The following is a 23,405-nucleotide window of genomic DNA, read 5'->3' as shown; positions in this document are numbered from 1 at the left end:
TTATAATAGTGGTGGTACCCACATGCAGGCTCTTGCATCGAGCCAAATACAAAAGAACAGTAGCGCTCCTCCATTTCCCTTTACCCCCCTGCTTCAGTACTACCTCTGAGGTGTGGAAGTATCCTGAACCGACTAGTCTGAGGAGCCCCCACTGAACCATCAGAACACTTGAGTCTTCATGTGCAGCGGAGAGCACAGAGGAAGTGGTCTGAGGGTGTGCAGTACAGGTCAGTAACACCATAAAGGAAATGACTGTAAAGGCGTCTGTTTGTTCAATGTGAGGCTTAGATGCTATTTCTGTCCACTCCTCTGTCTCAAACTGCTTGAAACAAGGAATTATAAAAGACAAATTGTCCAGGTCTGTTCCCCTAAATCCTTTGGATACTTTCACATCAACCTGGCATCTATTATCTACAGACGCCTCTGACAAAAGCCATCTCCAGCATCCAGATAATGAACTCACCGGTCTCCTCTCACAGCATTTCCAGGGGACCCCAAACTCACCTCTATGTTTGACCTTCCTCATCTTAATCCTCCTTGCAGGTCAGAAGGGTCGGTATAATCCCATGAAAGACACTGACTGAGGATTATACAAAGCCATCTTCAGCATTTCATTTCAATCTCACTCACACAAAAAACAAAACTCGGTTGAAAAAGTGTGGCTGGCGCTTGAATGACTCGAGCGTGGCCACATGCAAACACACGAACGCAAATATTTGAACAAAGAGATTTTCTAGCGTGGTCGTGACGAGACTAGCCTATAGCGACTCAGAATATTTTTGGCAAGGAGGATGAATATGAAGGATAATATGCTGAATGGAAAGGGTGCAGTTCAAAGAACTGCACAGCAAAAACATTGCCATGATAGTCTTTTGGGAAGCTAGTGAATAAAGATGTATGGAAATAAAAGCAGGATTCAGTGGCTAAAAACAAAACACCAAAATTTAGATTAAAGTAATGGACATCCAGGGACACCCTGGAAAGGTGTCTAGTCAAAAGCAGGGCATAGACTCCTGTTTGTGAGGAATGTTGTCGGTATCCATGTGTTTCCATGGATTCAATTCTCAGTAATAGCACAATAATATAGTGTTTTACTAATAATTTTACTGAGGAAAAAGGCAAGTGGCAACAAATTCATTCATGATTCATTATTATGTATCACTCTAGATTTAATCATCAGCGTTTAAGAAACAAAGTTCAGGGTATTTTCTTCTGTTCCACGCAGCTTTTCCCTTCCGTGTTTTATCCAGTTTAATATGTTCCGCTCAGAACTGCTCACCGGAACTGGTGTCTTTTGCTCCCTTCATCCTCTGCTGCTTTCTTTTCAGTGTGTCAGTGGAACCAAGCAGAATGTTCACCCTCTCTTTCTGTCTCCTTTACAAGTCACCCTTGAGCACCAGAGCAGAGCAGGCCGAACGCAGAGCTTGCTTGTGTTCTTAACAAGTGTGTCTCACCAGGGAAACATACACTACTATCAAAACACCATCCACAATTGGTGATATGTCAGTCAAACTGAGCTGCCATTTCCCCTGCCACGTCTTTCAATTGCTTCTCCTGTTCATCATTGCGCTGTGGCGCAGCTTGCAGTCCTACTTCAGGCGTGTCTCCCTCCAGTCCTCCTGAGACCTCCTGAGATGAGATTTAGTGAGTTTTCATATCCACTTCCCGCTAAAGGACACTGCAGATAGAGGAGCGCTTTCAATCTTAATCCAAACTAATGTTGGAACACTTGCCTGTTAATTCTTCAGTGAACCAAACCCTGTTTCATTTTCAGTGTTTCATCCAGGGAACAGCTCGCTTTAGGTTGTTCCATTTTCATCAATGAGAGCTTTGCAGCGGAGCGCTTTTGTCTGTCTCCCTTCAGGGACTTTGGATGTGTTGATGCGTGGCGGGACTTCTCTGTCCTTTGACCTTCCAAAACAGCATGTGCTTCTGTTGGACTCAGTTGGAGACATGTCGCCCCAATTCACACGACAGGTCGGTCCCTGTTTAAACAAGCTGGACATCACTCCCCAGATCAGATAAACACATAAAATATTTTTTGCAGTCTAGTAAGGGTTCTGTGTTTGCTCTTGATATTTATTAAAAATATGAAAATTATTTGTCTTTTTTGCTTGTCCCTCATATATTTATTGTCTATTTTAGTGTGTTTTCACTTATTAATATTTAGATTTTTCGATTTTTTTCCCCTGTATATTAACTATAGCATCATCTGCATATTACGTTTATGTTGTCTCCCTTTTCCATACCTGCTAACTGCTGTGTCATCATATGCATTTCCCTCTGAGCACTTGTTATACAACGAAATTGTCAACAAACAAACATCAGTTTCTATAGCATGAAGACATTTTTATCCTCATTGGAACCCAAAAGAATCTGTTCCAGCTCTGAGATGACGGTGAAGAGGCAGCATATGGTTTGTTGTGAGCAGCCCAGCATGCGAAACAACAGCGCCATTGCTCAGACAAAGCATCAGCTATTCTGTTAGATTTGTCTCTCACTCCGCCTGTTAGATGAAATCCAATATTCAAACTGTAATTACACCGCTCTGAGCGCGCTCCACCTCTGAGAACAATCCTGAGCAGCCTTCCCATCTGGACGTCAGGAGGATTCATCATTTGTCGTCTGGGTAAAAGACCGGTGAGAATTTATACAAAGTAATATTTTCCGTTTTAATCCACAAACAGCCTGGCTGCAGTGTAATTTGATAGGATTGCCTTTTGAATACTCCATTGCATTACAAGTGTAATTATCACGCTTTTATTCAGAAATGACTCTATAGAAGTCTATTTATTCAGCTTGGTCAGGAACATGGCCCCGTTCAAAGCCTTATTTCAAAATAATTCCAAAGAGAAAACTCTGTTGGAGGCATAGGGGGATTAGTCCTGAAAGGAAAACAGTAGGCCAGGCTAAAGTTAAAACTACTGAAGGCTACTCACGACTGAAGAGAAAGTCCAAAAACATGATCAAACAGTAGATCCAGGATAGAATACGGAGGAGCAAATGAACAGAGGAGCTGTTATTTTTTCCAGTGATGCTTTTTTTCGATCTTGTCTACTGTTTTTAGCTGTTGGAACACGCTCCTCCACACCTATATTCCTAACCCTATGGACAGAACGACAAAATAAGAGCACAAATGGGGATGAGAGTGAGAGGTGGGGTGAACCTCCTCAGTCTAGTCACATGACAGGAGCGTAACAAAAGATATTGAGCTCTGGTGAGTCAGCGGAGCAGGAGGGCGATCCATAACTGCCTAGTGGGCAGAGCAGAGTTCTACCCACCTTAGATGATTGTGGACAGGTGTGGTGTGGCTTGTTGCAGGAGGAGGAGCTTTGACGGTACTTCGAGTGGCCCCCCAGGAATCTCTCTTGCAGGGCATGACTAACTTTGTGGGTGCTTTTATTTTTTCTCCAGGGTATTTTATTGTTTTGAAGAAGTTTTGGGCAAAAGCTTTGAGCAGTAGAAGCACTAAACTGCGAAGAGTACTGTAACAGGTGAGCCATACTAAGCCCATAGCATGTGTCTCTAAAGATGTGAATTTTGTCACTGCTTTGCTTTGTTTTGTTTTGCTCAACTGTATTTGGTGGTTCAGTGACCCGATCATGACACTAGTCTACTCACATGACGTCCAAATGCCTGCGGTCATGATATAATCAGCCCACTCAGGAAACATTAAATGTGACCACTCTATCTGCATGTGGCTCCAAAAAGTGCTCCACTGTTCTTGAAATTCTTTCTGTGAAAGAGAATCATCAGCGAAAGTACCACAATCCATCGACATCACAATGTGGATCGATCTACTGTGAAGGATTGTCCACTGTGTTGCCGGTGCTTAAATCCAATGCATATTCAGTATGATGTATACGGTGGCTGAGAAGTGCATTTTTACAAACTTTTTAAACAAATTTACAAACTCTTATGACTAATTTGCAAAGAGACAAATTTGTAGATTAGTTGTAACATCTTTCTGCATTTAGTCGACTCCCAACGGTGATTCAGCAACCACTCGCCGGATCGTGTCGGTCATATTTTCTGGGCGATTCTTCGGAAAATTTGAAAATACATTTACAAAACACGCTAAAGAAGTTTGTAAATTTGTTTCAAAAGTAATGTCCAAGTAATTGTGTTTTGCACTTCTCAGCCACCTACTTATTTATAGATTTTTTTTTTTCGTCTATAATCCAGCAAAAATCTAAATGACTACAGCCAAAAGAAGTAACAGGTAACGGACTTTGAAATCCAACAGCGGAGAAACAGTCATGCAAACACAGGCAGAACTGTGATGGTCTGCTCAAATACAATTCAACAGTTTATTCAACAGTACAGAGTGAGCACCAGAACATCCATCAGACTGTCAGGAAAATTTCAGGAAGAAGACACGACCCCTGTTCACAGGAAAGCGGGTCAGCAGTGCCAGATAACAGGCCAGCAAGGGCAAGGCAGAAGATGAAGTTCACAGACAGGATTGAAAATTCAAGCGCGCAGGCAGGCTAAGGTGCACTAGCAAGCTCGACAGGCCAATTATCCAAAACACATCCAGTTCCCCTCTGAATGGCAAAACAAAATTAGATCCAAACTTGGATGGAGATGCTGTGGCATGGCTTTAACAAAGTGGTTTGTCCTCAGAAACCCTCCAGTGAGGCTGAATTAGAACAATCCTGCAAACAACGGTGGGCCAAAATTCTTCCACAGGGACATGAAAGATTTACTGCCTGTTGTTGCAGCTCAGGGTGGCACAACCCACAATTAGTTCAAGGGGGCGAGAACGTTCTCACATAGAACCGAATCGAAAAAACACGCTCTAAATAAGTGATTTCTTGGATATTTTCTTTGTGTGATGATAGCTATTGAGTGTGACCGCTACTATAGGTTTTTATGACATGTGATGATCCGTCATTTCCTAGTGCACTTCTAATTTTAAAAGTCACGTTGGCTCTGCTTTCAAACATCTCACATGTATATATCTGAATATATTTAAAAAATGCAAATTCTGTGGATTGTTCAAGATATTCAAACAACCCCACGCTTCTTTTGATAAGTGCACCGAGCTGCAGAAAAACGCAAGTGCTGATGCATCATCAATGGAAGAAGCAGCTGCTGTCTACGCAGCATCAAAGTGAACTGAAGAGCAGAAGAGGAAGGAGCTCAGCCACCACCTGGAAAATCACTTCTTCTACTTTCACCCCTGAGAGCTTTGAAATATAACCTGAATTACACGGGCATCTTAGGAAAGAGGCTCACTAATGTAAATAATCATTCACTGGCAAAAGATGTGGATGTCGTCCTTGGAAATAAGAGCAACTGCATTACCGTAATTTTAGACATAGCAAAATTTTACAAAAATCACTTTTTTAAATCTATTTTTGTCGTAACAGAAAGATGCATGGGGACAGGACAAAAAAAGATGCGAATGGAAAATGCTCTTCTTTAGCTGCACGCTTCAGAACCACGGAGAGCGCCAGGCTGAGCTTTCAGGACCCGGGACAGGGGCACTGAAAGAAAGCGTGAAGATCCGCTTACGCGGCTTAAGCAGCTACCTTCAACCGTGTATGTCTTTCTTTTGCAAACCTTAGCACATGAATAATTTGGTCCCTCTGTCAGTGCCAACGGAAAATATGCTTTATAAGGTACAGGCTTTTCCCTTCCGCTGCTTAAACACCCACCTAACATGATGTAGTTTTCATTTTTGTTGCCAAAACACATTGCATGGATCTGTCTTTTGCTACCTACGCAGACATAATACGTAGCTATAAAACCCTGAATGCATACCAAGTGTATATATCATTGTTTCTAAGGATCCTGATCTGTCAGGAGAAGCCAAAGTTATTTGCGCCTCCAAAAAAAAGTGTTACATTTCTGATGTAAAATGTGTTGATGACAAATGTGGTTTAGAAACTTTCTAGGCCTGTAAGCATTTCTGAATTAATTGAAATGAAGAAATTCCCTTCAGGAGAATACATCTCATAAATGAACACCTCATGTGAATAATCCATCTGATGCTGATCCAAACAGGAAACATAACGCAAACACTTGGTGGCCTGTGCGGCGCCTGACCCCCCTCGGAGCTTCAGCTGTTGTGCTTTCATTAGCAGCCAAGTCGCATCAGAGTGGGGCTTCAATCAGACCAGAGTGGGAAAAGGCTGCTCACTCCACTACCCCCTCACTCCATTACTCAGTGCCTGCAACGATACGGAGCCATTAGTGTCGGTTTTCACTGGTGCAGAGTTCAGGGTCGGGTCATCGCAGCAGACAGGCGGAGCTTCTGAGGGTTTGCGTAGCATCCAGATCCCGGAATCTCAATTGAAGTGATAGACTGTGAGCGTAGAGCCGACTCCTTCTGTAGATCTCCCTTACATGAATCCACCATCTGCCCTGCAATACAGCTGCGATGATGTGCAACATTCAACAAAAATATGATTCCACTGTGATGTGGATGAACAAAGCTCGCTGTCAGAGGACATATAAGACTGTTGTTCTGGCAGGTGAGTTGGAATCTCAGTTTTAATTCATCCAGAACAACAAGGACGTATCTATTTCTTATGATGATTTAATAACAAATCAAAGACCGCAGTTCAATATCTTTCTATTTCTAATTTAATCATTTCTGTCTGAAAATCATTTTACTACCTGTAACAAAAAGGAATATCCATTTCTGTGCCTAATTTGGAAGCTTTAGTGTTGCTGTATTTCCCTTCGTCTCAGTGTGTCGCCAATCCTGTGAAGTCTTTGTTGCTTGTGTTAAACACTCGAAAGTGATCTTGTCACACTCTTGTGTTTGTCGGTGCACAGGTGTCGGCAGGCATGCTGGCACCACAACATGTGCACCTGCCATCACTTCTTTTTATAACTCAGATTCCTACACTCTGAACAAATAACCGCAGTGTCAGTAATGTCTAACTCAGTGGCTGCCTTTTGAATTTGGAAAAAATAATATTTTGTTGGTCGGCTTCAGGGGTAAAGTGTGTTCAAAGATTAAAAAAAACCTTGCTGTAATATCCATTTTTTTAGAGCAGAATGTACATTTTATAACTGCTTCAACACTGAGGTATGTGTCTAGTCTGAGTGATTTTCCAAGTCATTCCATGGGCGTGATCTTTACACATATTTGCTATTAACATTTGCATATGTAGTGATGTCATTGACCACCAGGAGGCTCTCTCGCACAGATTCTAGTGATATTTACATGCTGGGTTATACTGGAATTTTGCCCTCACCTAGTGCCTTTGATTCAATTAAAGTCGCAGGATGTGGGCAGGTGTGCTAGCAAAGGATTGTGGGAATTGCGCAGAGGGAGTAGCGGTCTTGGCCTTGGCAGCCCACCAGCCACACCACAGATGCACTGGGATTAAAAACGGCATTGTTTGGGCAAGCTGTGATGTAGGAAAAGCAAGGGCAGCCGACAGTAAGGGGAGGTATGGTGCTGCTTGACAGACCTACAGGGCTGCCTCCCATGAACAGTACAACATTCCCCAGAAACACTGAAGCACATCTGGGAGGGCTGCAAGATGGGAGTGTGAGGAAAGTCCCAGACTACAAATCAGATTATCCTAAGCGCTTCAATATCATACTATGTCAATTGAGAAGGAGATGACTTCACAATATCTCAAGATAATTTCTCCCAGTTGATGTTTTTCCATTTCTCTACCTTAAATCTTCCCTTTTTGCAGTCTATCTGTGACCGTGAAGAGAAAACCAGGCACAATTTCTAGTTTTACAATTGAAGCCAGAGGTGTATCAGGTCGAACCGCAACACAACTCAAAATTTTAAATTCTCATTTCTGGTTTAGATCGACTCTAATTGGTGGAACTTTTCAGTTCCTGGCAGCTCAAACAAAGAGTTACTATGCCAACAGCCCCTCTAGCCAAGCAACAATGAACTGAAATGAATAATAGAGATTTTTGAATGCAAATTTGTCAGATAAAGGGTCCATTTTCATCTCTGAGTTGTGACTGATATTTGAATGTCAGCACAGCATACTGTATTTCAGAAAGATCAGATTAAAGACAAGATTCATACCTGAATTTAAGACTGGCTTCCTGACCTTCATTTCAATGCAGTGCTCTGCTTGGGATTTCTCATGAACATGAAATAAGCTGGCAACTCTCCGCCAGAACTTGCTTTTCTTCAGCCCTCAGTAACACTGTGTATAATGTCCTCGCAATACCCTTCTGTGATGTTTTACTCCACAGTCCGGTACAAGAAAACCACTTGATTTCATCGCATCACGCTGCTCAAGGGCCCAACTGAAAGGTGACGGGACCTGAGGATGATGCAAAGGGATGAAACAAGTTTGATGTTTGATGTTGTAAAATTAAAAAAACATGTTCTGTACACTTCCACGCCATAACATTCACATTCTTCTATAGCTTCCAGGAGTCTTTTTAGAACTATGGGCTGCTTGTTGATGATAGTAGAAGAGCCGCTCGCTCATAAACACTCCCTTCTCACTACTACAGTCAGGTGATGGGTTATGTGAGTTGAATCTCCAGCAGCAGTAGGAGGCTGAGGCATCCACCTGTGAAGCTGCTGGAGGATGTTTACCAGTGAATCACCTCAAGAAACTCCAGGGCGATGACTCTTCACCAGACCCCTGATGTCATCCGGGCTTTTTGTCATTCAATCTCAATTTTTCATTCACTGCGCCGCTGTGTGGCGGAACGTAAATCGAGCCGTAAATGGATATCTAGCAGGTCCTCCAGATATTGAACCAGGAAACCACAGATTTTTAGACCTCTGACTCACCGGTGTTGAGCCTCATTACGATCACTACACTGATGGGTAAAGGTCCTCCACGTTATTATAGAACTGCTGATGAGCTATTTTCTACTGTTGACAGTTCAAACTCCAGCATCTGGCCTCACGTTTAACCTGGACCGCGAACCCATACCTTTTACATATGGCTTTAAAATGAGATTTCAAATGGAGCTGCAACAAGCGCCTTGACTGACCAGGTTTGGAAAATAACCCTCTGTCTCCACACGATCTCGAGCTTAGATTGTTTTAAAAATAAACAGAGCCCCAAAGCACATTTTCAGTGAGTTATTATTCTGTAGGCGATTTTAACATCCTTATTTGTAGAATTTGACTTGCGCTTTTTTCCCACTGCTTTGTGGTTCCTTCACATTCAAATATTTAATTTTAGCCAAACACTCTTTTTTTTTTAGCTGTATTTGACCCTATGAATAAGACCATTTTAGATGATTAAGAACTGCTCCACAATAAACTCCTTTCTGTTTCATTTATTCATCTGTATGTTGATGCATGGTCGTGGCGCGTCCACACAGGGCGCAGTCTCAGGCTGCAGGTATTTTCAGTCTGCTCACAGCAGCGTCCGAACACAGCAGCGCGTCTTCTCCTCTCACGAAGGATGTCTCACTCCCTCTCCTCGCGTGTAAAATTCATTTGTTTTCGAGCATGACATGTCTGTTTCGGCGTCCGTTTCCTCTTTCTGAAACTTGAAGAGGAAAGCGGAGCAGCATTGCCGCGGGAACCGTCCGTCCAGACGCTTCGAGGGGCTCGGAAGCTGGATTCCACTGGAGGGGAAATGGAACTTATTAACCGATATTGGAATAAATAAAGAACCCGTCCTCGGATAGCACACGTCTGCCGATTGAGGTACGAACTCCAGGCATGGTTACTGTCATTGAATCTGTCCGCGGCTCGACGCTTGTGACATACTTTCCTTCCATCAAACAGTCTGTCGCGGTGCCTTCGCATCTGTTCCGTCCTCGTTCACTAGAGATTGAATATCGCCACTCTTATCTGTTGGTGCTCACCGTTGCCAGTCGCCTGTTATCCGAGTCCTTTCAGTAGAAGTGGGATTCTGAAACAAGTTATTTGCACATACACTGAGCTCCTGAGTCATTGATTTAACATACAAATATTTGAGATGGATTAAGACCTAAGCTATGTGAGTAACAATAACCTCCAAATAATCCTCTCAAACACTGTTGTTAAATGTGTACTGACAGAGAAGTCCAGTACTATTGTTGCTATTGTTCCTAAATCTCCATCTTTGTGTTGGACCCACCCATTTTTCATAGTCAAATCCAAGTGTATTTCATTTATTGCCTTATGCATGGGTGCACATGGTTTCACAGCAAAGCAACATAAGAAGCTGTTGACATAGCTATAAATCAGGATACTATCGAAAAAAAAATCATATATTCATGTGTGAGCATTTTATGGATTTAGTCGGAATATTGATAATCATAATCTGTTAGCCACAGTTTTGCTAGGTTTAATTAGCATTTTAGATGCTTAAGCTGCAGACAACAAATGGCTTAGTAGGGTAATGGCGTCATTCGCCCATATCGAAAGGATTGACATCTGACAGTAGCTTCACCTGGCCAGGAGGAAGATGCAGGTGGACACAACTTTTAATGAGTTGAACACAATGCAGTGCACATGCCAGGCCAGTATGGGGTGTTATTCATGCATTTACTTGCAAGGAATGAAGAAGAAGAGTACACACTGACTGTCAAGCTTGAAGAACATTGTTGTGTGAATAACTTTTGTTTTAAACCTTTATTCAATGGCGTATATTCCACTTTGATTTGATCACTATTTCAAAGGTTGTAGCTTGAAAACTGTTCGAGATGAAGCCATTCTGTAAAAGAGTAGAATCTTCAGTGTGACCCAATGTTTGGGGTGAAATTCATTCATCAAGTTTGTGTGTTATGAGGTCAACAGGGGGCGGCCATATTGAATCACATACATTTTACAGTTGTTTATCTGATCCACTGGTGACACTCTTCATCATCTGTCCAGCAACAGTGATGATGACTGGGCATCACCATTCTCCTACAGCTTCTACTCTGTCTAATGTGTCTTTCCAATATCCTGCTACATCTGTCTTGCATTCATGGACGCGGTGAAGCACCAGTGTCTACTGCTTGTGGACAGAGACGGCAACTGGACCACAGCATGTCACATTCTGTCTCACTGTATCCGTGGTTTTCAATCTCATTTTACCCCACACCTTGATAGAAACGTGCCCACAAATGTTTATATTTAAAGTTACAGGTGTCCACCATCTGCTCCTGCTAAGCACTAACAACATCAGGCTTCCAGTATGGAGCTGGGTTTGTTTAATTACAGCGATTCTGTCTTTCACAATTTTGCGACAATGGCGCCTAAAGGGTTAAACTGTGGGCACCTCTTTGGAACCCAGTGCTTGGTTCGGAAGTGTCAAAGGATTTTGTCGTTAGGTTGAGAGTTGCCACTGTGGCGGGTGGTGTCCATAAACTTGTTTTACATTGACATTAAATTTGCATATCCTTCCTTAAAAGGAAAAGTCCACTTCAGCACACTTGTTACGACATATCGATACAATGTATATTAAATATTCACCAAAAAAACGCAACCCTCTTGAGACGTCAATGTTTCTCTCATGAAGGCCAGACAAATGCAAGAGTTTTCCAGTCCGCTTGCGGGTTATCATAGGTAGAAGTCTGCCTCTGTAAAGTCATCTGAAGGTGAAGCTTCAGCCAGTGAGTCAGCGTCTCAGGTTTCCCTGTTGAATCAGGCGCTTGTCTTCCTCCAGCTGTGGTGGACACGCTTCCCCTCCCCGCTTTATTGACTGTCGAGGTACTGGGGGTTAGGAATTTTGCTGAATCTGCATATGCCCACGGAAGTTGCGGACCAGGTTGCATTAGATTTGGGACAGGATTCAGGTGGTATAGCAGGCCAAGCAGGGGAACCTCCGGCCTTAATTCCCACCGTCTATTAGGGATGACCTTTGCCTCGTTGGGATTAGAGCCATGTGCTAATTGAATTACCATTAACCCCTTCACCACTTCATGTGAAGGTGGTTTGAGCTGCCGGAGTCGCCCTGGCGGTCAAGGGGGAGGGGCTATAATCCAGCTGGCTCCCAGGCCCGCACCCACACTGAAACCACTAATCCTTCAGTAATCGTAGCCTCAAATTGCCAGTGCAGTGACTTTCTTCACCTCCTCCTGAACAGAAACGCTCCCATGCGGGGCATGAAATGTGCTGTTAGAGATTATTTCATTTTTATGTCAAGTCATGAGACTGTTTCTCTTCCACATCCCTCTAAAGCATTGTTCCTGCTCATTTCCACGCTCTGGTAAATACAGGTCTCACCACACACTCGATTATCTCTGCTGTAATTCGCTTTGGATGACAGTATTATCAGCTCCACAGAGAGCAGATCTGTTGTGTTTGCGTCCTGCTAAATGTCCTGAGAGCTTGATGGCCAGGTTGGTCTTTGGGCTCTGGAATAATACCTTCTCTAAGAAGCCAGCGGGCCTCTCAACGGATCTGCTGGCTATAAATAATGCCACATATGTCACTGTGCTCTTGGCTGACGTACACTAAGCCCCATCCTGAGTTGTAGGGACCTAAAGATGGCTGTCATGGCTGCGGGCTGACAGAAGGCGCTTATACATTTTCAATATTTGATTCAAATATCTTTCAGTGTACTTCACTGCTTCGAAATATTTAGTGCAAGTGAAGGTACCATAGTGCCGCTTTGCATTATGCTTTTGTATGTAATGGATTACATGTCATGTTTTGATGCTACTTTAATGCTATTATTTCTTGCTACAAAGTCTCACACTTATTTAAATAGTTATATCATGCCATGTATATGGCGTGGTACGTGTCGTGTTCGAGCCCTCTTGGATGGCTGAGAGATTTCGCTCGGAAACAAATGCCCACCTTCACAAAGCCTCAAGTCGAGGAAGGCATGAAAATTCTATTTAATTTTAGCAAAAAAAACACCCTTTTCATAGACACTGGTGTTGTGATACTACAACGAGGGCACAACACACAATAATGATCAGAAATTTAGGGTGTGTCCTTCTAAAAAACAGGGTGTTTTCAGTTTAGGGTGTTCCCAGGAAACATGGTTTTCACCAGGGATGGGCGATAACTTATCGTACATGATATACCGCCAAACACAATCCCCACGATGGCAATTCTGCATGTCACGATAAATTCGATAAACACACGGAACTCGCTGCATTGGATTTGCACACGTGAACAAGACGAGACTGTGATGGCGCGACGCGCTCTCCAGCTCTGCGGCACGTGGCAGTCAACACTGTTGTGTGACAGTTGTGGAGAGTGTAGTGGACTTTGGTTCTAGTTTTAAACTTATTTTTAATACAGGGAAGCTTTGATAATGACACTGGTCGACTCTGAGTCTCTGGATCCCTGTTTGTTTTATTAGATGGAGTGGTCCTCATAGGTTCTCTGACGCAGTCGTCTGCCTTGGTTCATATCAACACATGCAGGTCTCCTGCTGCGCTGGCGCCTCGGCAAAACACCGTGGTGAAAATAGTTGGACATTGGAAGGGACATCTGCTCCTGCATTGGCAGCGGCGTCCTCTTCCGCGTCCCCGATTGGGGTTCACTGATTGCGGACACACTCTCACAGGCAGCACCAATGCTACAACCCAGCATCAGTTAGGGACCGTATTTCTTCAATAGCATCTATGAAATGTGTCCAGACTGGTCCATAGTTCAAGTCAATTGTTAAGAGACATGAGATACAGCAGACAGACGGCTCAATTTAACCCCTAAATAAAGCTGGTAGAGCAGTCTGTCAGACAGGAGCGGCTTCTACCAGAGATGTGAAACACTGAATATCTTTCCTCTACACTTAGTTATTATATTTAAATATAAACAAATAATGATGTTGGTGACAAACTCCACTAATAAGTTTCGTCATAAAACAGTTTCAAAGAGACTGCAGTGTCCAACACATGTACGTATTTATTGTGATAATTATCACCGAAATTACATTTATTGCGATAACTATTTTTGTCCAACGTCCATCCCTAGTTTTTACTCAACTCATATTCAAAGAGTATGGTATCGATCGGCAGAGCTGAAATGGGATGAAAAATGACAAACATTCTGTGAAACAGAACCACAGATAATCCATTTACATGGTCTCAGACGTTTATTAAAGTTTAAACGTCTGGTCCCAACTTTTACCCAACACAACCTCCGCCTGTCTGCCGTGTTCCCCCATCATTGTCATCGTCATCATCCGCCTCCTCCAAGTTGGTAATTGAATCCGCCTGTGGCTCTGCCCAGCGCCCGACATGCAGTCAGCAGCATTGGCAGAACATGGTCTCTGGTGGTGCTCAGACTGCCAACGGCAGACATGATACGCTCTGGGATAGATCAGCCACTGACTCATCTGCTGGACAGAAATTGGGGTTAAGTCAACAGAACAGCTGAGTTGGGCCCACAGATGAATCACAGTTAGGTCAGATGACCCTTCGTGTTCACCATGATACGATTAACAGCCGTTATATACCCAGAGGAGCTCAGTGAAAATGGACTTACCAAACTGATATTTGTCAACAGTATTTATCCGGCAAAGACACCGTCCCACGTGCACACATGCCGACAATAGTGAGGGATGAATCAAAGACCAAAATGTCATGTACTCCCATTTACCAGTTATTGACTGCTTCCCCTCGATATTACATCGTTTTTGTTCATGACTACAGACCCAAACAGTGTGTACTTCTGCTCTGTTACCATTGTGTGCACTTTTGCTACGCCCATGTCCTCCCTCTGAATCTTTAATAATAATTCAGCTCCGTCCTGTCCCACTTTTTTATCCCTGCCAGTGTTTTAAAATTTCATCCAAGTTAGTGTTCATGCTATTTTGATGCCATTTTCTGCTCTGTCTGTGTTTGTCTTGTTTGTGTTGCTATTTGTTTGCCGTCTATATATATATTTCATTTGAAAGTTAGATGTAACAAATACAAAAATTTTAAAAAGTGAAATGAGGAATGGTGGTTGTTAAAAATATTGAATATAACTTCAGGATTTTTTTGTTTGCTTTAAAATAAAGAAAGATAGTTATTTATTTTGTGAGACTAGCGTCCACTTCCTTTTAAACAGTAAAATGAGAAAAGAAAGCAGCTTGTCAGTACAGTATATTTCAATATTGATGTTAATTCCTGTGAGATATTGAGCTCTCTTTGCCAGGCGGAGGGAGATGGTGAGTGCCGATTTTGAACAAACATTCGAAATATTCCAAGATTGAGGAAGGAAATAGAGGGTTGCCACTTATTCAAAAGTCATTGGTGTAAATATTTGATTCCATTTGTCATCTTCTTATTATCAATAATTCATCACTTTGATGGTTCAAACTACGCGACTAAACCACTTAAGCCTTCGGGGTGTTTGAGGTATTTCAGCAGGAGCGATGAAGCTACAAAAATAGAGTATTATTCGTGTGCAAAACACTTCAGCGCTTTGTCTGACTCGAGGGGCATTAAAATCAATGAATATCCGTTTATCCTGTGTATCCTGTTCACGCAAATTATTAGCTCTGAAAACCAGCAAATGTTTCCCAAAAAGTTTGTTACGCTAAATTACAACTTCACAGTGACTGATGATGTATAACATATGCAATACTTAACACTTTAAGAGTCTCAGTATCAAATATTATTTGTGGCAGCTCAGAGTATTAAAGCTAAACTGGCTGATTTAAGTGCGACTAAGTTGCTAAAATGCCTTTGGACTATTCCACTTTTGAAAACCACGTGTGTACAGTGTAATTTTGTTAATGACTTTGTTTCTCCCTTGCATATACCAGCGGACATCCTCCGACAGCAGTTACACAATAAACATTGGGAATATTTGGGTCAGGTACAACATGCTCTGCCTCACCTGTCTTAGAGAAAGCAACCATCTGGGCCAGATCAGCGGCTCGTGTTCGCCGCTGCACGAAGGATTACAATCCTCCAGCTGACATGCAAGTCAGTCAGCAGAAACTAGCTGTTTGGATTGAACTAGACCAAAAATATGGTGCAGCACGACGACTTTAGAAATGTTCCAAGCTGCTCTCCTTCAAATTTTTGTGGAAAACCTTCTATTATTTACATTTATATTATGCGACATTTCAGCACAAGTGGTACCATGGAGATAAACAAGCCTTCAACCTCTTAAGCACAAGGATAAATATTTATTACTGGAATTTAGACTGTTGGTGGAAAACATTTTTATTCACACTTTGTAAATAGACATTGTACATACAAAATTGCGAATCTGCGTCGTCACAGATCTCTGCTCAGATGCAACTGAAGAAAACGCTATTGGAGTGGAATAAAATCACAGACATCTTATTTCACCAAAATAAGGTGTGAAACTTATTTCACATCTTATTTTGTGAAATAAGTTTCACCAAAGTTCTACACCCAACCCTCGACCCCCTGATGGTGTTACTCCAGCATCTACGCCCTCGAGGTCCATCTTTGTCAGCAGAACACATTCTGCCATTGCTGCACATCAAAATGTGAACGAAAAAATGAATAGTATCGATTCAACGGAGTAAAATCAATAGTAAAATCATTGCCATGAAAAAAGGCAATACCTAAGTAAATCTATTTATTTGCCCACCCCTATTGTTTATTGGTATTCAGCACACAAGAGGGTGAGATAAACAAGATAATTCAGTATATTGCTAGGGGAACACGGGACATTTGGCTGATCGTAGTGATGGTCTCTTGAAGTCTCCTCTTTTTCAGAACACAGCAAATGGTGCTCTTGGTTTTAAAATGCTATGAGGGTTCACTGGAATGCTTGTTCAAATCCATAGATTTTAAAGGAGAGAGTGCCATCTAGAGGCCTCTGAATAGAAGGACACTGCTTCATGAAGCCCCATAAGCTCATCACTAGCTGTTTGTGCCATGGGTTGTGTTCAATAGCTGGCAGTTAGAGACTCAGTCTGTTTAAGAGCAAGGATGGAGTTAGAAAAATAACCTATTTATACATAGTACTTGCTCTTTCTATGCTTAAAAATTCCTTTTAAAACTAGGAATCTGCGATGCACAGCGGGGAGGAGAAGGTCATTCCTGCCCCGGAATATTGGCGCTGTTGGGTTCCTCTTTAGTGTCCTGGGTGGGGTCAGCAATGGGGAAGTGAGTGCGCTGTTGAGTTGTGATCTTCAGGTCTTAGCTCTGGATGGGCACTGAGCTGTCAGAGATGGGGCCGGACATACGAGCAGAGATCCGAAATCATAAATAATTAAGCAGAAGCTATGGCTTCCAGCCTGCAGAGCTCATTCACATTCACTTCAATGCACACAGAGATACACACAAGCCGAACCAACAACAAGACAACGCACATTATCAAGCCGACTGTGACAGCTAGTGAGGCGTGAAGCGCTCAGACTTTCCCTATACTGCACCTTGCCACCTCTGGCGTGATCATTGCATGTGTCACTTCACTGTCTGATCTCGGATGTACACTTTATATAGTCATATATATTGGGGTGGATGCATCTTGAGATGTGGCACAGAAAAGAAATCCGGTGCAGCAGAACACTTGTGAATGCATGAATATTGGCTTCTCCCCGGGATTTCTTTTTCTCAAAGGGGAAGCTCAGACCTGCCTTAACATGGAGGTGGAATGCTGATAAAGATAATAATATACAGTACCTTGGTAAAAGCATAGCAGTATATTACGTTGGTGAGTTCACTGCGTACAAGTTATTCGAGTGCAGAGGCAGATTCCAGCTGGAAAATGGGCCGCACAGCAAGTCAGTCGTTGGACTTAGTGAGGCAATATCAAACTACTAAGACTTGCCAGCTCCCTCCGTCAATCATTTTGAAAAATGACGGTTTCACTCACACTATTTCGCACCATTCTTGAATGAATGTTTTCTGACTGCCTTTGTTTCAGCTTTGGACGATGTATCACGAGAGGCAGAGAAAAAAGCACGGCGGTGCAAACTTGAATGGAAAAGGCCAGGATTGCGCAATACTCCCGGCCCTCTTATTTGTCACTTTATCTTCTCGTCTCCCTCCATCTGTAACATAAGGATCCACTCTCATCAGAAGCTGATGACAAGCGCTCGGTGACTACCGAAATGAGGTCACTCAGCAATGCAGCGGGGAAAAAAATGGCCAGAGAGAAAAAGCTTTTCAGACGTCAGTTTCACATCAGGATATGCATTTCTTATCTGAAATGGTGGCCGGTCTCTAAATATACCACTGTGTGAACATTTAAAATAAGCCTCTTATTCACAGCCTGCTCACTGTTTTCTAAAGTATTCAATATCTAATTAATAACCCGTCTCTGTGGAATGCCCAGAAGATGAAGAAAATGCTGCAGGTGTAACCATCTGGCTCTGTCCAACATGCTGATATAATAAAACCCACTTAATTATCACGTTTACATCAGGCTTATGTTGTGCTATGTTTTTCATCAGCATGTTGCCTTTTCCATATTAGCGGCATTTCTTTGACATCGCAGGTGTCTTAGTTGTAAAGAGATTTCTTACAGACTCTTCCAATGTCGGTATCTACATGAAGGGTAAAAATTAAACATTTTGGTTTGGGACAAAAACATAACTTTAATATGCAAAATTAATACTTAAAGCTTTTAGATCCACTGTAATTCCGAAGACAGGCTCCACTAAGGCAGAGATCAAAAGCACTGCTGCCTCCTCGCTCACTATTATAAATTTGTTGTGTGTCCCTCTGCAGGTTTGTTATACAGCAGTGGTGTCGCATTTCTGTCCAAAAGGACAGATATTACTAGGAAGATTCCAATGCCCTTGGAACTCACCTCTGTTTCAAGACAAGGAGAAAGTGAAAACAAACTAAATAAACACCTTTTATTTCTCTTAACCTTGGCTGCTCGGTATAGTTACATTAATCCATCTTAAATTTGTGTCTGCATAATGATGAAGTACTTTGTCTAAAATGAGCATTTTAGAAATGGAGACAAATGACCTAGGCATGGTGGATTTATATGTAGTGGAGTGAAGGAAAGAGTTGGCCCCCTGGGTTTACAGGAGGCATGACGTTGATGCATTTGGGGTTGAAAATGTGAGCAACTGTGGACCTGTATTAATAAAGTGTGGCCGTCTAAATCCAGCGTGCTCAGGAACGTTTGAGGACTGTGAGGCGCGAGCATGAAAATCAACAAGAACATGGAGAGGTCTAGAGAGGCGCTGACATGCTCAGAGCAGGAGGGATGTTGAATTATTTTGACATCATATAAACACCCCCCCCGACACACACACACACACTTTTCCCTCTCTGTCCCTGTTTTTCAAGCAGCCAACGCGAGGGTTAATGTGTCAGAGCTGGTGAGCTGCAGCGAATTAAATCCATGTCTCGTTCTCTCCGTCTTCCTCTGCCTCCCTTGCATGGCGTGCAGCAAAAATAGGGGGCTTGCTTTGGTCAGTTTGTCTCTGGAGAACCTTAATTATCCTGATAGAAAACAAGTATATTGAACCCGCTGTACAAAAGGAGGATCCTATTTGCACTGGCAGCGTGAGCCCTCCAGGGACCCCAGTTGTTGCTGATCGGCTAATGAATAGGGCTCTGTCCTGCATCTGCTCAATCACCCTCCGCTACCTTTTCTTACACTCTCTTTCTCACGAGCCTATTAAACATCTCTCTCTAGAAGTCTGGATCTGAAACTAACAAAGGACCAATCTATCGGTAGATGTGGTGGGTCAGTGTTGGCCGAGGAAGCACAACTGCAGGGCAGGCCGTGACTTGACTCTTAACCTTCTCAAGAGGCAAAGAGCAGAGGAATAAATGGCTTCTGTAGAACAGTTCTGTTTTTCGGTTTGTCGTGACAATTCTCGACAGCTTCAGAACACAGCTGTGTCAACTTGCAGAAGTTTTAACTTGTTTTTGAACTTGGGTGCTGTTTTGTTTTCCACAAGGGTTCGACGTAGTTGGTTGTGACTCACAGTGCGCTCAGCTCCACTGATATACAACCCCAAGTCTTACATGATCATACATGATAGATGATGGTGGTCTTGGGTGTTTTGAACGGAAAAATGTCCCAAAGAAAATTGAAACCTAAATGACAGGAACACAGCAACTGCTTGTGGAACTCATGTTAACAGAAACATACCTGCACGACTTATTTCCGTCATTTAGTTATCATGTTTCTTTCAGGATTTTTCCATTAAACACGGTCCAGTGTTATTCGCCTAGTTTCCTCTTCGTTTTAATGCATTTGATCAGGTGACATTTCATTTTTCTGAAGGCATGGCTGCTCTCATTGAAGCTATGGCAGTGCCCCACCCTGATATGGGACTCAGGAGTGAAAGCTATAGTTCGTATAGTCATCAAAACAAACTGTAACAGCGCTTTACTTACCATTGAATTTTAAGTGTCATTAAATGCTTATGTGTTTTTGATACATTTCAGCTAAAGTAATTTGATAAAAATACAAAATTTTCTCACATTTTGCAAACTTTGGAGTGGATTTCCTGAACGTTGGTGAGAGGCAGGAAACATGCCTCAGTTTTGGGAATCCATTTCCACCATTAGCATATGAGCGTTTAGCGGAAAGAACCTGGAGCCATAACTCGCCTTACAAACATGTCCGCAGCTTCAGTGCTGGCATCCGCGGTACGTATGAGCGAGTTGGAAACTTTAACTAAACCAGTGTGATAAATACAAATATTGCCACTGCCATTTAGTTGTGAAGCTGCTTTTTGCAAATCGAGCTCACATGGCAAAAAAAAAGACTTATGTCTCTTTTAATTTCAGTTTGTAACGCAGAAGTCTGACTCATTTTTTTCACACATTTTGTGTGGGTACTGCCCACACGGCATGTGTGCTTGTCGTCAGCGAGCGGCTGATACAGAGCGACGACTGTACAGTCGCAGTCAAAACGGTGGCTCCATTGTGTCAAACATGAGCAAACACTTTGCATGACATTATAAAGCAGGTGGTGCAAATACTCCTTAGCCAACCGCACTGTTAGCGCCCCTCTTGAGTCTTGTCACACGTGGCCGAGCAGAGACTCTTTTAAATTTGTTAATCTCAGTCACATAAATCCAATAAACAGTTCAGCAATTGAGGAATACACCCTTAAAAAAATATTCCAGATCCAAGACGCGGGAATGTGAATTTGTTAAAATTATGAATATGAAGCCAGAATCCCCAGATTCTGCCGCTTTAGCATCAAATCTTATCCGCTAATGACCGTGTTGTAATAACAGCGCTGCTCATTTTGCTTCTGTGCAAACATGGCATAGCCAATTTGCCTTGTGCATTGTTGTTGACATCAGACAAATCCTGAATAGATGGGGGGGCAGCGAGCACCCAGGGGACTGGATGGGGAAAAAGACTTTGAAGTCGAGCTAATGGTGGTGTGGAAGTCAAGCTAGATGCTGCGCGCCGCGGCTCGTCCAAGAGCATGTGAGGCCTGTATACTTCGGTGTGTGCGGCTGTTCCTAATAAAGCTGACATGCATATTATCCGTTTCATGTCTGCTTAGTTGCAAGTTCGGGCTCCTCTGATTAAAGTTTGTTTTCATCTGAGGTTTAAAGCCTGCTGGCTGCTAATTTATCTGTGTCTAAAAGGTGCTCGGCTTGAATGAAGACCAAAAGAATGTTTAAAGAAAAGTTTAGAGCAATGAGAGGGTGTATTTCAGTAGGAGCCTTTGGATCCTTATTCAGACTTCTTGAGGTAAAATGTAATTGTCTTGTGTATCATTGTTGGCGCCATTTGTCACTTAAAAAAGTTATTTTTAAACTAAAAAACCTTTAGTCTGCTGGACTCAGTTGGAGTCGTCGCACCAAAAGTGTTTTTTACGTGTGTTGTGACATAGCTACAAAATAGGACTGAGTTCTATATTTTGCGGCCCAGCATTTTTGCAAGCAGCTGCAATTTTGGTCAAGTTGCTGTTGATATGATTATTCAAATAGGAAATAAGTCAAATAAGTAAAAGCACTTCCAACAAAATTCAGAAATGTTGTCGAAGAATTTCAATTGTGCTTAACTTTAAGGCATAAACAAGCCAGACCCTGCATTCAAGATTCAAGAGAGCCGCGTCATGATCGTAGTGTTTAATTCGGTGAGTCAATATGGCTGCGTTACAAATATCACCACCCCGGACAGAAAGCGTGTTTCGTGTGAGTCGCCGCTTTGCAAAAGCAATTGCGTTTGGCGTGAGGCCAACTATCGTTTCATGTCTCTTTCGTGATTCGTGATTCTGCGGACTCGTCGCAGGTCTCTCTCGCACTAGTGAGGCTTGTCACGTGCTCTCACACCACACTTCCTCTTTCTTATATGATGAAACTCCCTGTGAAATGGTAACAACACAGCAGCAGATCCAGGTCTATCAGCTCAACGTGGTGTTTTGATCTGACTCCTCTCCACCATCACATGACAACAATTCTAACTCTCTAACTCTCCAACCTGTGCTACCCGCATTATGTGCTGCTACTTTGTGGGTTTTCAACAATTGAACACTGTACTTGCGTTTGTACAAACAGATTTTTCTTGCTGTTTTTTCAGTGTTGCATTGCTACCGCTACATACATGTCTATAATTCTGTACTCAACAATCTGCCTGCACTCTGTAGCTCATAAGAACCCCAGAGAGGATTTTTCCTGTCAGACAGCACCACTCAAGTTGTTGACAGAGGGAAAAGAAACAAGAAAAGAAAATGATATGTCATAAAAAATGCATTAACTGAAATGAAAAAAAACACGAAAATCTGTACTTTGACTCTTGAATCTCTCTATAAATCCAATGTTTCATAAGGTGCTAACCAAGGATCAGCTGATATCAGCCAAGTTTATGTTTTTGCACAACCTCACGGCCTGTTTGCATATCATGTCTTAGGCACTAATCATGTCAGCGGTGAGTATTTGCATAATCATATTTGCATAATGCTGTTTGACTTGCAACTGTGTAATCGCATCATCAGTAATACACTTTCTCATTGTCAGTTAAAATGTTTTATGTATGGCCGGTCTATGGCGATGTCTGTTGGGGGAAAAATAAACGTTTTGTTGTGATTATCATTTTATGTTGTTTGTCACTTCGGTTTCCATTTTATTTTTTCAGTGATAGTGAGGTCTAAGCAGTGTTTGTGAGTCATGAAGGATGATCAAAATACCCACTCAGACAGCTTGCTTCATAACTATTGTATAAAAATGCCACCTGCGTAGCTTCTGGGTTGAATTCTACTTTTATTGAACGGGTGTTCAATAATAGCCAAATGCTTCTTGATGGCTCATTCGTCTTTCCATTTTGGAATGGGACGATACAGACTCCTGATCTAATCTGATCCTCGCATAAAACTATTAACCTTATGCCACTTTTTTTTAATATAAAATCATGAGTTGACCCTGCACTAGAAGTTAACTGTGTGAGCTATTAAAAGCTCTTATTGAGCATTGTCAGAAGCTTGGAATAACAACAGGTGAAAGCAGGTTGCTGTTGCAGTAGGTGCCCAATAGGAGGCTGTTGGATACCCTGTATTAGTTCAGTTAAATCTGAGATGCTCCAGGTGCCATTTAAAGGAGTTTTCTATATTTTTGGCTGCGATTCAAAAGTGTTCCCACTGGCTATTTGTCAAGTCGTATTTACGTAACACCAATGCACAACAGAAGTTGTCTTAAGGCGCTTGGTCAGGGTTAAAC

General features: G+C 42.4%; 1 protein-coding gene across 5 annotated transcripts in view; it reads left to right on the top strand.

Moving 5' to 3' along the window:
• Positions 1–9,336: 9,336 nt before the first annotated feature.
• The window catches only part of lrfn2b (leucine rich repeat and fibronectin type III domain containing 2b), a 90,726-nt gene continuing 76,657 nt past the window's right edge, over positions 9,337–23,405 (top strand). For all 5 annotated transcript variants that reach the window (XM_053887562.1, XM_053887564.1, XM_053887561.1 and 2 more), the window contains exon 1: positions 9,337–9,616. The gene's annotated coding sequence lies outside the window, so the exon portion shown is untranslated. The remainder of the gene's footprint in view (positions 9,617–23,405) is intronic.

This window comes from Synchiropus splendidus, chromosome 15, assembly GCF_027744825.2.
Source record: "Synchiropus splendidus isolate RoL2022-P1 chromosome 15, RoL_Sspl_1.0, whole genome shotgun sequence".
NCBI classification, from domain to species: Eukaryota; Metazoa; Chordata; class Actinopteri; order Syngnathiformes; family Callionymidae; genus Synchiropus; species Synchiropus splendidus.
Note: the sequence above shows the minus strand (reverse complement) of the source record. Positions and strands in the feature narration are given on the sequence as shown.